The sequence below is a fragment of the Odontesthes bonariensis genome, chromosome 14 (genome assembly GCF_027942865.1).
Source record: "Odontesthes bonariensis isolate fOdoBon6 chromosome 14, fOdoBon6.hap1, whole genome shotgun sequence".
Lineage (NCBI taxonomy): Eukaryota > Metazoa > Chordata > Actinopteri > Atheriniformes > Atherinopsidae > Odontesthes > Odontesthes bonariensis.
Genome location: NC_134519.1, coordinates 11,580,957 through 11,598,001, shown reverse-complemented (window position 1 = coordinate 11,598,001; position 17,045 = coordinate 11,580,957). Strand labels below are relative to the sequence as shown.

The 17,045-nt window shown below is 38.4% G+C and overlaps 1 protein-coding gene across 2 annotated transcripts in view; it reads right to left on the bottom strand.

Moving 5' to 3' along the window:
• The window catches only part of ak5 (adenylate kinase 5), a 101,678-nt gene that overhangs the window by 66,184 nt on the left and 18,449 nt on the right, over window positions 1–17,045 (bottom strand). The window lies entirely within an intron of this gene.

Below are 17,045 nucleotides of genomic sequence, written 5' to 3'. Positions count from 1 at the left end.
AAATAAGAACATAATCTGCAAGATATTGATATCATTACTGTAATCATTATTATTCATATTATGTTTGGTAAACAGAGGAGAATGAGACTGTAGATGCTTTTTGTGACGAAATGGCAAATGACACAACTGGTGCGATCATACTGATTAACTGTGACGGCAGTTTTAATTTTAGATATCACACTGAAGCCATTTATAAAGTGTATTTCTACATCTTATGATGTAACACGACCTCACATCTTCTGCATTTGTGACTATCACAGTGGTTACTCGTTACTCTAATTTCTTTGGTGAATACCTGTCTAAATAAATAGTTTTTGTTTAATATTTTCCTGTTTCATATCAGTTGTGGGCTTCTTCTAAGGACATTGTGAACCACTTCAATGTAGATAATATGAACATATATTTAAAGAAAGTTAAGGAGCACGTATTATCCTCATTTACAGGTTCAAAAGTTAAGTAGAATATGCTTAAGCTCTTTAATGTAAAAAAAACAAACAAAAAACATGATTTTTCTCATAATGTACATTGCTGCAGCAACACTTGTCACCGTCTGTGTGAAACACTCAGGTTTAGCTCCTGCCTCTTTAAGGTCTGCTGCCTAAAGAAAATCAATTATGATCTCACTGCTCAGCAGACTGGTGTCAATGGGAGAGTGCGAGAGAGCTGCTCACTCTTTGAGGCGTGCCTTCAAGCCACCACGCAGCTGAAAGCCAAATGTGTTTCATGATCACATTAATAAGTAGAAGAAGAAAAGCCTGGACTACTAAGAGCATCACAGACTGAAGGAGAAGACATTCATACATTAAATGACATGCACACAGGCATTACATGCTGACACTTGGCCAGCAGCTCGCACCATTGTTTTGAATGTTTGGACATCACTGTCACCAGGATGCGCTGCCATGGCAACACGGAAAATAATGAATAGATTTTTATTGTGTATTTGAATGCTGAACAATGATGTTTTCCTAACCTTAACCAGATACTTATTGAATTAGAGCAAAGTCAAGATTGGATTCAAACGAGAATTCAGTTCCTTCCTCCCTTCTGACCTCCTTATGCCATTCTGTCACTAAGTGATATGCCAGCACTAAAGATTGCCATTTTCCAGTTGCAGTTTACAATTGATGCAGCCACTACATCGATTACTGCCACAGAAAGACAACGACTAACATGCAGCTGTAGAGCAGTTCCCATGTGCACCAGAACGTGAAAGCAAAGGATATCTCACCTTGTATGTGATGAGAATGACAATGTATTTTTGAAGTAAGCTGTAAACACACACTTTGCAAAGCTAAATTGTAATGAGCAAACTGTTGGTTATTTCTTGTCAGTACAGGAGCAGTACAACATAATTAAATTATTTGAGTTTCTGAGTCTAAGAGAAGTACAATTCCAAATACATGCTCTCTTCTCGTGCTGACTTGGTCTCCTGTAACTACATGGTCAAATATTTAGCTTATTTGCCGCCAAATGTTCAACCACTAGCACTACCTTATCCCCAACTTAATCTCTCTATTGGAACAAGGTTAACAAAACAGGGAAAGAAAACAATGAGCTGAAAGAACACAACATGTTCGGTGGAGTTGACATTGTTCCATTGTTCTGACAAATCTTTTTTGGTTTACCTCTGCACAGATGATTTTTTTGTTCGTCACAAAAAATAAGTTGTGACAAAATAAATGGACTCATGTTGTTCGATTATTAGTGAAACACAAATAAACTGCCATAAACGAAAGGAGACACAACAGAACTGAAGAGTTCATACTGATTCAAAGGTTGCAGCCAGATCTAAGCTACCTGGGAGTTGAGTGCAATGGAGGGTCTGCGATATAAGAGGGGGTCTGTCCCCTGAGAGCCTTGAAAGTAATCAGCATGGTTATATATTAATTTCAGAATTAAGCAGCCATGGCAATGAGGAAAGAACTAGAGTGATGTGTTGGCTATCCTCTGTACTAGTCAGCATCCTTGCTGCTGCATTTTTGAACAGTTAATGATAACTAAAGGAGACCAAAACACAGGGCATTACAATAATGTGAATGAGTTGTAATGATAGTATGAATTTTATTATTTTTAATTATATGGAAGCATGAATTGGATCAGCTCTAGAAATGGTCAGTAACATCTGACAGTACCACATCCAATTTGAATGTCAGAGCAGAGCTCAGAATCAAAAATAGCACAGATTTTTTACGCGTGGCCTCATAAATCCAGTAAAGTGGCCACTCAATGACTCTTTGACCAAAACAACCAAAAATAATTCCCACATATTTATTAGGGTGGTTTTTAGATGGGAAGCGATCCTATCTCTGGTTCCCAACCCCTTTACCTCACCTTTCATGTGAAAAAACAAAAACAAATCGTCCAGTCTTGGAAGTGCGACTTGTTGATATAGCCATCTATAAACCACAGTTATAAAGTGATATAACATTTCGTAAAGTGATATAACTGTGCCTGAAAAGGACTTAGTTTAAATCACAAACAACATATTTTACACACATTTCATAACAGAAATGTGAAGGTGTTTAAAAAAGTCTCTGCCTTGCCAAAGACCAAACAACACAAGGTAGCCTATATGAAACATCTTTGACTGCATGTCTTTTTCAGAAAGGTGCTGTTTTGTGCTTCTCAGTGGTTCACTCTGTTTTTGTCCCTGTAAACATTAATAAGCAGCTCTGGTTTCTCAGCCACTGCCTAAATTAAATTTTCCTCCATCTTTTCTCATGGCACAGGCAAGATGTTGTGTGTGAATGGTCATTTCCATTAGAAAGAAGAAAAAAAAACACTCCTGCACTGCCTTCTCAGAACAGCTGAATATATATTTTCTTAGAGATCCTTTTTGGTGTCCTTTTCCATAAGAAAAGCACAAAACTGCTAAGCTGAAGGGAGTTGTTTAACGTCTAACTCTTGATGTCTTCAAGAGAGTCCACGAAAAGGTTTTCGCAAGTCCCCAGATCTTAGTGGGAGGTACAACTATATAACATGAGCCAAATAGTGACAAAGGATGTTCTGCAGTCAATTAATATTACTAAGTGGAAGCATGTACAGGCGTAACATTGCATTACATGAACTAATCCAGCTATAACTTGTCCAGCAACAAATATTACCTCATCCATGTTCACTTTATGTTTATCTTTAGAAAGCAAGCCCAATCCACATAGATCACATCCCATTTAATGCTAATGTCCCGTTACCAGATTCCAGGACACTCAGATGGCTTTTACCTCCTGACTGGTATTGTTATTAGTATTACAAATAAAATCAATTAACTTTATAATAAAAGTGATTTGCTGACACTATCAATAGTATCAATAGTATCTGTTACACTACTGGAAGCAGGAACTCTGCCGCTACTCTATAACAGTAAGCAATAGTGAGGCAATATAATAAGGAGCACAACGGGGACATACGTGTGTGCTGCGTGTTAGAGCTCAATTGAGAATGCTCTTATCTCTAATGCAAAGCAGCATGAAAAGGAAGTCATTTGTTTTTTATGAGTCTGCCTTAACAGGGTGTCAAACATCCTTCATACCTCAAACTCTTCATTCAACTCACCACCACTGGAATCTTTCCTCTATTAAAAGCTTATTGCAATTCATACTTTGATGCTTGGTTTCCTACCGTTTGTTTCATTTCCATGAAACACACATGATGAACACTCCAGAGTCTCCATTTGATCTGGCGCAATGCCAGAGCCAAAAATAGCTCAAACGGCATCCACTGGGGCGCATGCCACTCCAGCGACGGGATTCGTACTTTAAGGCTTGCAAATTAAAGTTTTAGTTTCCATAGCGACCATGCGCATGCCCTTATATTATTCTCAGGTTGTCTTGCTGATGTGGATGGACCGTTGGACATTGCAGTCATTTGTCACAAGAAGCTTTTAGATGTATTAATCATTAAAATATCTGTCTTCAGATCACATGGGAGGAAAAAGATCAACTGCATGTTGAGTTATTTTTAAGCCGGCTGTGCCGTCGATGATGCTATCTCTTTTGTTTAGGGGCTGGAAAACACATGATAGGCCTCGTTTCATGAACACACACACAGACCTAATGAAGGTGTAATTCAGGGCTGAAGTTGACCTGATCCGTCTGCCAACCACCACGGCCCTATTAGGACTGTTCTGCTGACTAAAGTCGATCAAAGTAAAAATAAATTACTGTAAAAGAGAGCGGAGAAATAAACCAATGGTATGGCAGTAATTCAAGCAGCTTCCTGTTAAGCTGCAAAAGAGAGATAACATCTTTTTTTAAAGCAAAAATCTGCAGAAGCATGTGTACAACAAGAAATTATTCAAAAACAACAAATACTTTATACCAGTCGAAACCACTGCATATAAAGAACTACATTTCTAGGTGCATCAGTCCATAGTTGTTTACCTTCATATGCTTCTCTGAACATCTGTAGCTTAGACTATCTGACATCCGCCTGCATAAACCTGACTGTTCTAGGACTCCCCCCCTCGACATTCCCCATCCAGCAGTTCTCAGGGAAAACAACAGATTTTTAATCTCAGGCATATCGCTGTGAATGACTTGACTATAACTTGTTCAAGCAAACACACATGAATAACTATCCACAAACATGCTTTGCAGCCTGTGATAAAACCTCTAAGTGGAGAGCTGTTTTTTTGATAACCTGTTTAGTGTATAAAAAGACACATAATAGTGGAAACAGCCCATTACAACCTGAGTCAAATACTTTCTGTTTACATTCAAAGGAGCCACAGAGAGGCTCAAGCCAACAGCCATCCTGCTTGTGACCATGTGGTGGATAAAGTGAGTAGGTAATGGATGGGTGGTTTAATCGTCTGGTTTTCATAATAAACCAGTCTAAATACTGGAAAACAAAGATAAAATGTTTACAAGTCATTTACCATGTGGATATTTCAGCAAGAAAACAATCTAAACCTAACAGCTTCACAAGCAATAGCCAAACCAAACTGAGCAAGGCTTGCTAACAGGCTAGTTTAAAGTATTAAACTTTGTGGTTTTGTGGAATTTTCTTAAATCAGTAATGAACATTAATTACTATGACAATACATATGTAAATTATTTGGCGAGCAATGTTTTTCTTAAACTTTTTAGTTTGTAACTCAAGGGACCCGAAGAGACTGATGGGCAATCCTTCTATTCCTCTTAATGTGAAGTGATGACTTATTGTACAGTTCTTCCCTGCACAGTTCACAGTCCCTTTGATCTGCCTATAAACCAGTTTGGAGTCTTACTTAACATGGCTAAACCCTGTGAAGTTCACTGAACATGAAAGTACTGGACAAATGCAAGTCATCCCAAGAAAAGTGATAAATTCTCTTAGATCCATCGATCCATTTTCTATACTGTACCCGCTTAATAAGGGTCCTGGGGGGGTGCTGGAGCCTATCCAAGCTGTCATTGGGTGTGAGACGGGGTAAAGGTTGCTAATTCATCACAGGGCCACACCGAGATGAACAAGACAAACAACCACTCACGCTCACACTCTCTCCTCGGGTCAACTTAGAATCACCAATGTGTGTGTCTGTTGTGGATTTAGGCACCCCCACAGGCAGGTAGAAGTGGACGAACAGACAGACTTGCCACCTCCAGATCTGTTTGTGAAAAGACTTGAAGGGAGGATGAAGGGGTAGACGGTCTCACTGGGCGGCTATAAAGGGAGCAGCACTGCTGTAGAGGCCCACTGCTGCGGCTCATAAACGGCTGCTGTGATACTGTAAAGGGCAAAGTGGCAGCATGGGATGAGTAAGGAAAATGGCTGCTGTGGGTCCTCAGAGGATAAAATACTAAACAATCAGAATAAGAACTACATGATGATGATTGGTAAGTCAGTATATCCTATTTAACCGTTTAGAGGTCTCTGCATTCTCCCTCTATTTTTGTTTCTTTGTTTTTTTCTGGACTGAAGCTGCTCAAGAGTTTGTGTTTCAAGGTCACATACATAAGGTCTCAGCAACAAAACTGATTTGCTTTAATAAGGGTTCACAAAGTCTAACACCTGGTATTTTATATCTTAGTGCAGCATTTGATACTGTGGATGACTTCTTTATGAGGTTCAGATCAAACTTCTAACTGGACAGTAGAAAAATAAGTCCTACAAGGATCAATTAGTATTATTGTTGTGTAGGTACTTTTCCTTGTTCCTATTCTTGCCCGTCACAGCTTTGCAGATGAGAGTCATGTTTATCTAGAGCTTTCTCCAAAAGATTTTAGCTCTGCATACCCGTTAGTCCTTTGCTTCAAGAGACAACAACCAATGGTTGCAGCAAAGGAACCATTCACAAAAATATGGAAATAAAAAGTACGGCAAGTGTTTCCTTTCAGTAAAGCTCTAAAAACCAACACCTAGTTTAATTATTTAATTATTATATGTGTAACTGTTTATTAGGATTTGAATTTTATAGCCTAAATAAAAAATACAACAAAAATGAGAAGTGGCTGAATTAAGAAACATTTTCTTCAAGCTTACAACTTAGAAATGCAACCATTAGACATTTGCAACTCATTCAAAATGCTAAAATACGGTCAAACACCAGGAAAAGAGAGCACATAGATCCTTGTACTGACTTTAATTTCAGCCTTTAATTGAATTCAAGGACCAGCAGGTCCTGGAAAATGTTTCATCTGCTGAACATTCAGTTTTTAAGGCTGATTTTTGGAAAAAATAATTAAGACTTTTTAATTGTTTATACTTCTCTTAAATCAAAGGTTTTCATATAAAGCATTTTGGATAGCCTTTGTATTAAATAGTCTCGATAAATAATCTGGCCTTGCATTTCAGTCAGCCTTTCACAGCTTAACTACTGTTCATAAAAAAGATTCTTAAGCTACAGTATGTCAATCATTTTCTCTAGAACTGTCATCTTGATTGAATTTGATGCACTAATTCAATGCTAGAAAAACACACCCAACAACACTTCATTTTCCCAAGTAAAACTATTTCACACATCATTATATCAAATTCATATCCGTGTAAACACAATTCATTAAAATATGAATGGTTGATTCTCTGCCTGTAGTTTTAAAAAACGTTCGCATAAAGTTTCCAGACTCTCTAACTTTGTTATTGTCTCTGTCTGTCTGGCTCCTTCATCTTTAATCACAGCAGCATCTCCTTCAGCCTCTTCCTTTCCTGTCTCTCTGAGCGCTTATCGCGGCCTACAAGCGCTTTGCTGCTTCTAATGATGAAGAGAGGAATTTCAATTTGTGTCTTCAGCAGCTACACTGGGACATTTAACAGCAGCCCATTCAGGACTATGCAGCATTTCTATCACAGCTGAGTGATGGTTGAGGAGAAAATTAATTTAGGTTAGATAACTAGTAAAACTGTGTAAAAGTGCTGCTCGCAGCCTCCAGAATGTGAAACAATACAGATCATCTTTGTATTTTGCATTTACAGACTGAACAACATACTTCTGGGTGGAAAAACAGAAAACCAAAATTATTATACATAACGTCCATAATGCCCTCTTTTTTTCTTTCACGTCAGCAGTTGTTTTTCTGTGTTCAATTTTCTCGTCTATATATAGACTCACAACTTCTGTTGCTGGCTATGATTTGATTACATGGGAGAAATACATCAGTGTGCACATATAATGACATACACCCTGAGCCCTGTCACTTCCCATCTCTTTTCTCTTTGCAACATTTTTGCAGCTCACTAAGAGGCCACATGTGACATGTAATCAACATGGGTCTGGAGGAGGATTAATTGGGGCCGGGCTCGCTGAATGTGTCAGATATGAAACTAGATTCCGAATAGAGATAAAGATGTTTCTTAGCAACTGAGAACTTCAGTATCTGCTACAGCATTTACTTCTTCTTCAGCGTAAAAAAACAAAAAGAAGAAGAAAAGCTTTCTTTCTTTAAGGTAGTGCGTTAACTAAGGTACGAAGTGACCACAATGTTTGACTTCAAAGAAATTAGTTTTCCAGCTGAGAGTAATTGTAGATAATCAGATGATGCTTATTAGATGCTGCCTTGTCTGTGTGTTACAGAGGGAGCTGCAGCCACTACTTTGCTCTACGATAAAACTAGAATTAGAAGGAAACCATGAGGCTTTCTGTGTAAAAGCATGATAACTCCAGAACTTTTTTAGGTGTGCTTTGTAATGTTATTATTTCTACACTTAAGTATCAAGAAGAAGTACTGAAAACATGGCAGTGGTTGTTTATCTGTTGTGTGGCTTCAGCTTCCAAGAACAACACTCAGCAGTGTGGTCATAGTACATTAAGTTGGGATTTTGTATAAAACTGAATTAAAATGGAATGCAATGATTTGATATTCTAATAAACTTATATTCCATTTAAAAAACGCTTATAAAACATAGTAAATAGCCAGCAACATGTTGTAAAAAAGTTTGGGATGGGGGCAACAAAAGGCTGAAAAATGTTATTGGTACTAAATCTAAACAGTTGGAGGAACAACTTGCAACAATTGGGAACAGGTCAGTAACATCTGATATGTTTTCTGAAAAAAATCATCTAAATTAGTGTCCATTAGCACAACTGACTTTGTTTTACACATTTCTGTGAGTCAAGGTTATCAATGTAGAAGTTTATAGTGAGCTGTACAGCCAACACTGGAGAGAGAGGGAGTGCTTCTGTTATGTGCTGGACTTAATTTACATGTACAGCACCCTTCAGAATGTCATGGCCAAAGTGAGCAAAGAAGGATGTCGCCCTTCCGGTAAAGAGACAGGGGTCAGGTCCAACAATCTTGGGCAGAAGCCTGACATAAACCTTTGGAGAGGAGCCTCAACAACTGCCACTGAAGGGAGGGCTTGTAACTGAGTGTGCTTATCCATGTTGACATCTAACTGGTAGTAGTGGGTTAATCCACCAGTTAGAAGGTTTCCAGTTCGACCCCCCCTACAAAGACATAAAGGTCAAAGTTGCTCCATATGGCAGACATTCAATTGGTGTTTGGGTTTGTGTATGAATGGATGAATGCAAATCATATTGAAAGGCTCCTTTTAGACCCAAGGACATGTAAAAATGTGCTATAATCTATATTTACTGTTTAGTCTCCTCCGAACCTGAAAGGCTATATGTATTTACTATATGTATTTATTCTTCTATGTTATTGTTGAGTGTTGTACTTTGTGAGTGAAGTTGTACTGGAGTCAAATTCCTTGTTTGTTTAGTCAAACCTAATAAAGCTGATTCTGATTCTGATTCTGATTCTGATGTAGTATGAATTTAAAACTGTCTTTCTATGTTTTATTGTATTTCTCAGCCAATATGTTGAACAAATTCTATAACTGAAATGGTCACACAGGTTGTTCCCTTCAGTACGACTCCTAATGGCATGTACATCTACAAGTGGCAGGAGACAAATACTTAATCTGTGTATTTTCACATATTATTGATTGATAGAGGATGTAAGTGCTGCCCTTTCAAGCATGGTCCTCTGTGATGTGAGATTGAGCCCAACATACTTTTCACAAATGACTCAACACTTTCCTAAGACACTTTTGTCACTTACTGGTTGGGTTTAGACAATAGCATTACTTGAGTAGGGTTGAAATACACTCTTTGCACAACGCAGTCATCACCATCATGTGCACCGTTTTCACCCTTTAAACATGTTTCTGTATTTATGACTAATAACTGTTGTAATTCGTTGAGTGTAATTATTGGCCATATCTGCCTGCAGGCTAAAATTCCATGCGGGCACATTTTTTTGGGGGGGGGGGGGGGGGGGTAGTTTCTGTCGTTTTACCTGATCTCTCCCGATTATATCTGAGTTTTCTGAATTCATAATAAATTTCCATAACATAAGCAGTTTTATAATGTCATTATTACATGCTAACCTAGGCAATTATGATGTAATATCTTCCCCATGCCTCTTGAAAGCAGGGCGCATTTAAAGTCCATCTGTAATCCAGCATACAGTTTGAACTGTTGTGAACCTCAGTCGTGCATCACTGCTACAGCATGATTGTCTTGATATGTGTCCTTGTTTAGCAGACGATTGGCTTTTAGGTGGCAAAAAGCATCAAACAGCCTCCATTTCTAGCATTACAAAATTCTGCCCTGGATCTCTATTCAGGATTCTTTACGCAGACTGTCATCTTTTATAATGTTGCTTAATAAATGGCCACTATATAGAAGTGTAACATCCGGCCATGGGAGCACAGGACCTACATTAAGATGATGTTAAACTGTAGACTTATGGTTTCAAATGACGAACAAGACCACCACTTTCCCCTGTTTCAGTCTTTCTGCCAAGAAAAGCCAATCACTTACAGTAAATACTTAATGGTAAATTACATAAGAGCATTAATCATCTAGTTCTTGACAAGAAACCCTAAATCAATATTTTCCATAAAAGTCAAAGTATTCCTTCGCAGTGCTCCAGATGTAAATATTCCACATTGATGCTTTTGTGACATGATTTTTTCCATTAACTTGAAAACTATTGGACTCAACGCTGACAGGACAGGTGCTTAATTTGTCTCTTTCTCTCTGTTGCTTTTATCTCTTTGCTCCCGAGCCGCGCAAAATGCTCCTTAATAACCAGATGTTAGTTTATTTGATTGCCAATCCCAAGACTACTGCCTCTGTGCGTTACTGGCTGAGTGGTCATCAGCTCCCGTTGTCTGGACACGGTTATAAACACAACTGCATGAATGTGTTTTTTACGTGCTTTCAGTGCACTTTTACTATATATATATATATATATATATATATATATATATATACATATATATATATATATATATATATATATATATATGTATGTATATATATATATGTATATATATATATATATATATATATATGTATGTATATGTGTGTGTGTGTGTGTATGCTCAGCTGTAATAAAATCAAGAGATCATTGGTCATGAGGTATGATTTTGCAAATTATGAGATAAGGAATTATGTGACGTCTGGGCTCCTTGAATGTGGTTTACTCAAAAATGCGCAGCAACAGAGGCAAACTTCTGTCAAACTATGTGTTCATTTTCCTTGTTTACACCCTCGTCAGATGTATTGATGCTTAAGAAAAGTATTTATTCAAATCTTAACTGTTTCATGTGTGAAACCACTTGAGTTGTTGTTGATAACCTTAGTAATGCTTCATTTGTGAGTTCTATCAAAGAGACTGGAGTGTCTATTTGTGGGGGGTATTAAACGGTTACGTATTCTTGATGTACATCTGAAAGCCACATATTATGTCCTCCGGTTTCTTTGTTTGTTTTTTTTTGTCCTCAGGCAGTTTCCAGTCAGGAAGCAGGTACTGAGTGGAGTCTGCTGTAAGATTATGTGGACCAGGGAGACGGAAGCAACTATACTATGAGCTCCCATTATGCCGAGACTTGGCCCCTTTACAATGACAAGAGGAGGAGGTACAATTACCACAGAGACAAAAAGATGTAACAAAGACATTAAAGAGGGTTGGGCATCCACAGTGGTCACTGTGATGGGCTAAAGAATGTACAAACACAAGAATGTGCCTGAGATGATTTGTTCAGCCATTGACCAGGCATCCAAAGAAGAGTTGCTATTTATCTAAAAACAAAGAAAAAAAACCTGCTATTTTAACCAAGAAATAGGGACCTAAAGGAAATAATATCTCTATTCTCTACTGTAGTCCCTGAATGTCTCATTAGTAAGTCCTGATCCCCCAACTTCTGATACAGACCGATTTAATTCAGGCGACATTCGAGTTGGCATGGCTTGGTTTTTATGATTCATCTATGTTATTTCCAAAGTTGTTGGAGGCATGCCTTGACCAGAAATCAAAACACTGACTGTTCTAAGGCCAGTGACGATACTACTATGCTAACTTGTCAATCTGCAGCAGACTGAGAGTACATGATCCAGAAGGAGAGAGGCCAGGGGGAAAAGAGCATTGTCTATGATGAAAAAACTAACATCTGCCTAGTTAGTCCCTCAAACTACTGACACCCAGTGAAGGACATGTGGCAGAGAAAGAACTAACTTGCAAGAATACGCCCCTGCACGGCATGTACCACCAAGTCCTATCAGTTGCAAGAAAACGATAGTATGAAAGATGGCAGGGAGGTACTAATCATGGCAGCCCAATAACAGGCGCTGAGCACAAGAGTAGTAGACACTGAAGTCTATCACGCCAGACAGGACTGTGCAAACAGGCCTCTGAGAAAGTCCAGCATGTTGTAGTAGGGTTGCGATGTCTTGCTACATGACAAAGTACACACAATAAACACCGTTGATTTGCTTGTTGCAGGGTGATGGATGTCTACTGACTGTCATGTAAGACACCACCGAATCGAGACCTATTTGACACATCTCCCACAGTTCTTTAACTTTCCACCACCTGCTATTTCTCACAGTTGTGTGTGTCACTGCACACTATGTACTGTAAAGGGATGAGGATTTTTAATAGTGTCGAAAATGTGCAAAAAGCTTAAAACAAGGCTGAAGTGGTGTACTATTTATGCACAGTGCCATGAGATCATGCAGCCTTTCTCACAAAAAAAAGACCTCCATTAAAACACTCTATCGGTCAAATGGCTCTGCAGTAGGAAAATCAGCCTGCAAGTGAGTGCAGCCCAACAAAAGTATTGTGCATGGAGGCTCTGATACTGACAGTAGCTTAAACCTGCAGATAAAAGCAAACGCGATGGCTCACCAGTATTCAAGGCAATTGGCAAGTTGGTTTCAGTCCTGCTGTGTAGGGACTACTCCTGTGGCCCAGTCCAAAAAAAGAAAAACAACAATTTTTTCTCTGAAAGCCATGCTTATCAGAAATTGTGGGTCTCTCAGTCTGTTGTCACGGTATACGGTGTGGCCTATTCCTTCATCTACAATCATCTTTTTTTATCTTGTTTATATTAAAGATGAGGTGATTGTTCCCACGCCATGCCACAAAGTGACTGATCTGTTCCCCTGTACTCAGCCTCTTGTCCATCACTGATACACGCAAAAACTGCAGAGTCATCAGAGGGTTTCTGGAGATAACAGGACTCTGAATTATACTTAAAGACTGAGGTGCACAGAGAGAAGAGAAATGGTGAGAGTACAGTCCCCTGTGGTGCTCCTGTGCTGCTGACCGGGCTTCTCAGACACACAATCTTCAGTCTCACAAACTGTGGTCTGTTTGTAAGGTAGTCAGTAATCCAGGTGGCTGTGGAGGCCTTCACCTGTATTTTTTTGGAGTTTCTCATTTTACAGTGCAGGCTGAATTGTATTAAAAACACTGGAAAAATCAAAGAACATGATCTACACAGTGCTGCCTGTTTTTTCCAAATGAGAGTTGTCTCAATGAAGCAGGTAGAACGTTGCTTCTTCAGCCCCAAAAAAGGAGTCAAAGTGTGTCTACTGAAAAGGCTGCAATGCAGTGGGAGCAGTGACAATGAGCAAAAACACAACAAAAAGGAGCTAGAAAGCTTTGACACTCAATAGAAAGCTGTATAAAGTGCTGACGATTCTGTCACTAAGTGCGAGTGCTCACATTAAGCATTACAAATGTAACTGACTTCATAAATACTGATTTCTGTAGCAACAGTGATAAAAAAATGTCATTTAAATTCTGTCTGACTCTGGATACACAATCAGAACTTTGTTCAGTTATGTGAGTACGTTATGTATGTGTCCCCTTGAATGGCTTTGTGTCTTATGCATTTTGTTGTGTGCATAAACTTTGCTGTCTGTATCACACTTGTATATCTTAATGTGAAGGAAAATGCACTAAGAATGTGTTAATATTTTCACGACTATTAATTTGCATGTGTGTGCCTGCATAGAAAATGGTGTGAAGTAAGGAATAAGTGATTAGTATGTGAGGTTTTTGCACGGTTTGTCAACTCACTGAAGACAATTCATCCAAAATTACCCTCCAGAGGAGTCGAATCTGGTTACACAAAAAAACACCTATTTAGTCACTGTTCAGCATCAGTGTAATGCTGATTATATTCATATTCTCACTGCATTAGAGCTTCTTTAATTGACACAACAACAAAACACAGTGTCATTGATTGATACACTTGCTGCTTCAGTGACTGAACAAGCCTCGACAAATGACTTTGGCACAGTGAAGTAAACATGGAAGGATGAAACAAACGATCCCTGAAATATTTCATAAGAAATTCAAAAGCTTTCCACATTTTTTCCCCACAAGCTAAAACAAGGCTGGTTAAGCTAGGTTGCAATAACAGCAACAAAGAGCCCAGAGGAAATTAATAATAACATAAACGTCTCACATATTTGTCAGTTATTCAATTACAGCAACGATTAAATTAGTGATCATCAGACTGAACTACATTAATTTGGAATTATCTTGATAAACAAAAATATTTTAAGCCATTTTTCAATATCATTCACTGGTTCGATGCTCTCAGTGCCATTTATTTATCTATTTTTTATCTATTGCTTCTGGACTGATGTACAAAATTAGACATTTGCAGACAAAATACACTCTTGTATTTGGTGTGTGGTATGTCTTATGTTTTTAAATGAATCAACACATAAATCAGCCAATGATAAAGTTTAATTATTATATATCCAGACAATTTTAGTTATCTAATAATGCAATCATGGAAAAAAAAAGAATTGAATACAAATTATTGTTATACATGAAAACGAGGATAAACAGTAACACAATTCTTTGATTGGACAGAGAGAAATTTGAACATGCTTCTCTGTAAAACATCTGGAAACAACCACCTCTTGTATGTAAGAAGCAGGCAGAATAATATCTGGAACAATGAGTTCAGCTGCTACGGGACAAAGCAAATATTCATCCTCTTTTGGAATGTTTATTCTTTCCAAATGGGACTCGCTACTCTAATTTCTTTCTCTCTTGGCCCTGTAGTGCAGCTTTAATGACCAGATTATGAAGTCAGGCTTTCCTAACACTGACCCAGATAGACTCCGACCACTCGTGAGTTAGTGAGCGCTCATTTAAAAGTTGATAAACATTAAGAAAGATTGAATGAGCTGAAGAGCGTCACTCTTTCTAAAAGCAATCGACCTCTTTGTGTCACATAATTAACCGATTAACTATAAAGCTTGACTTTCCATTAGAAGGCTCCAACTTAGACACACCCTCTTAACCATAACATTAAAACCCAGCATAGCCTCCAGGCTCCCAGAAAAAAATTCTTTATAAATATTCCTGCTTAGAATGCAGCTCCCGCTCCTAGCTAATATTGATATTCAAGAATAGAGCAAAACATCCAGAACAGCTGACAGATATTTGGGAGTCTTGCTCAAGGACTATTAATAGGGCAGATGCTTGATAATGCAAGACTTTAAACTTTAAAGTCTGCCAGTCAAAAGGGCAGCATCTTTGCTCAGTCTGGAGCTATGTTCTTATTTCAGGGACACTGAGCAGTGACTGGGCAGTGAAATGAGAAAAAGCTGATCAGAAGCAGCAGCTGAAACATGCTTCCTAAAAGCACTGTGAGTGGGACTGGTGTGAACTCAACCCAAAGCTGACATGAAATATCTTGCAGGAGCAGAAATGAAACAGCCAGATGATGCCGAGGGCACGCTAACTTGTTTTTAGCTTTTATATCGGATGCAACAAGATGTCTTGTCTCTCTATAAAGAAGAAAATAAGATACTATCAAAATTCCATCTGTTAGTGTCTCTAAAAAGGGAGCCTTTGAATATTAAACACAGCTGGCAGTGATACTGAGAAAAACATGTCAAAAGTAGAGGTGAGGAGAGGTTCAGACTGCAAATAGTACTATTTCAGGGAGAAGTTTGCTTGTTTTCAGCAAGACGACACCAAACCACATTTTCCACACAGTACTACAACATTGATCTTTAGTTTGAAAGCTAAACGGACACGGCTCAGTTCACTCATCAAAACACTTCCTGTTACTGTGGGATTTAATAGGCCGCTCTTCTGGTCATTTTATAATACTTCAACTAAACCTGTGGATGAAGGATGGCACCAGCTAGACATCCATATTTCTAAAATGTGGATGGCAAAGTGATACAATAAAAAAAGAACTCAATGTGTGTAAAGAACTTCTACTTTCCAGATTTCAAGTTAAACAGCATGATGTGTCCTCGTCAATGCTGAATGTTGTAAAGGAGCAGATGGCTTAAATTTCAAGAGTTACATAATCAGCGCTTTGAGCTTGTCAGAAAAAAAGAGAGAAAAAAAGGGCCCAATATACCTCCTATCCACTTCCAATTGGTGCCATTTTCTAATTATTATTAGAGCAGTTTCTTAATAATGCCACCATACAGATCTCATCTACCTTCTGCCTTAAAACCTGCCCATCCGGCAGCTTGAAACTGCTTCAATGTTCACATCAGTCAGTACTAATACCAGCAATTACCAGTTTCCTCACTGAAAATATCATAAATTCCTAATTATTGCGGAGACAAATCTTATTTGCTGAACTAAAAGGCAAGGCTATGCCAGTAAAGGCTTATAAACCAGATGATTCTGAGAGCTCTGCTGGATCAGGGCTATATCACACATTTCATTGCTGTGATTTGCTGTAGGTCTATCAACTACATTCAGAAGCATTTTGCCTGCACCCCTTATAAATCAGGAAAAAGAGAAACATTTTTACTGTAAATACAATCTTTCTACAATCTGCTGCAAAACAGGGGACAAAACCCTATGTAAGAGAAGAAAAAACCCCACACAAATATGTCTTCATCCCTTTTTGAGTAGGATGGAATATGCAAAGCCACTGTCATTAGTTTCAAGAGAATTAGTTTGCTTGATGTCAAATGCTAATTATTCATGATAAAAACATTTGACACTACTGAAATAATCTTAATGGTGCAATAAAAAGATATCTTTGCACATCTAATTGATATTTATTAGTTATAACAGTATATAAATGCCTTTGCAGGTACCCTTGAATGCTGCGCGGGCCCTTGATATCAGACACATGAAACCCTGCGGCTATTACTGAATCCACAGAGCAGCTGACGATGCCATCGTCAGATTGAATGCTACTGGGGGAAAAACTGACAGAAAACCACTCCAGCAGCTGGAGTATGATCCACTCATTTACATACTTTATTCGGCCTTCAGCAGTTGGCTGCTATAATGCCTCTCTGTGTGTGTGACACAATGACCACAACT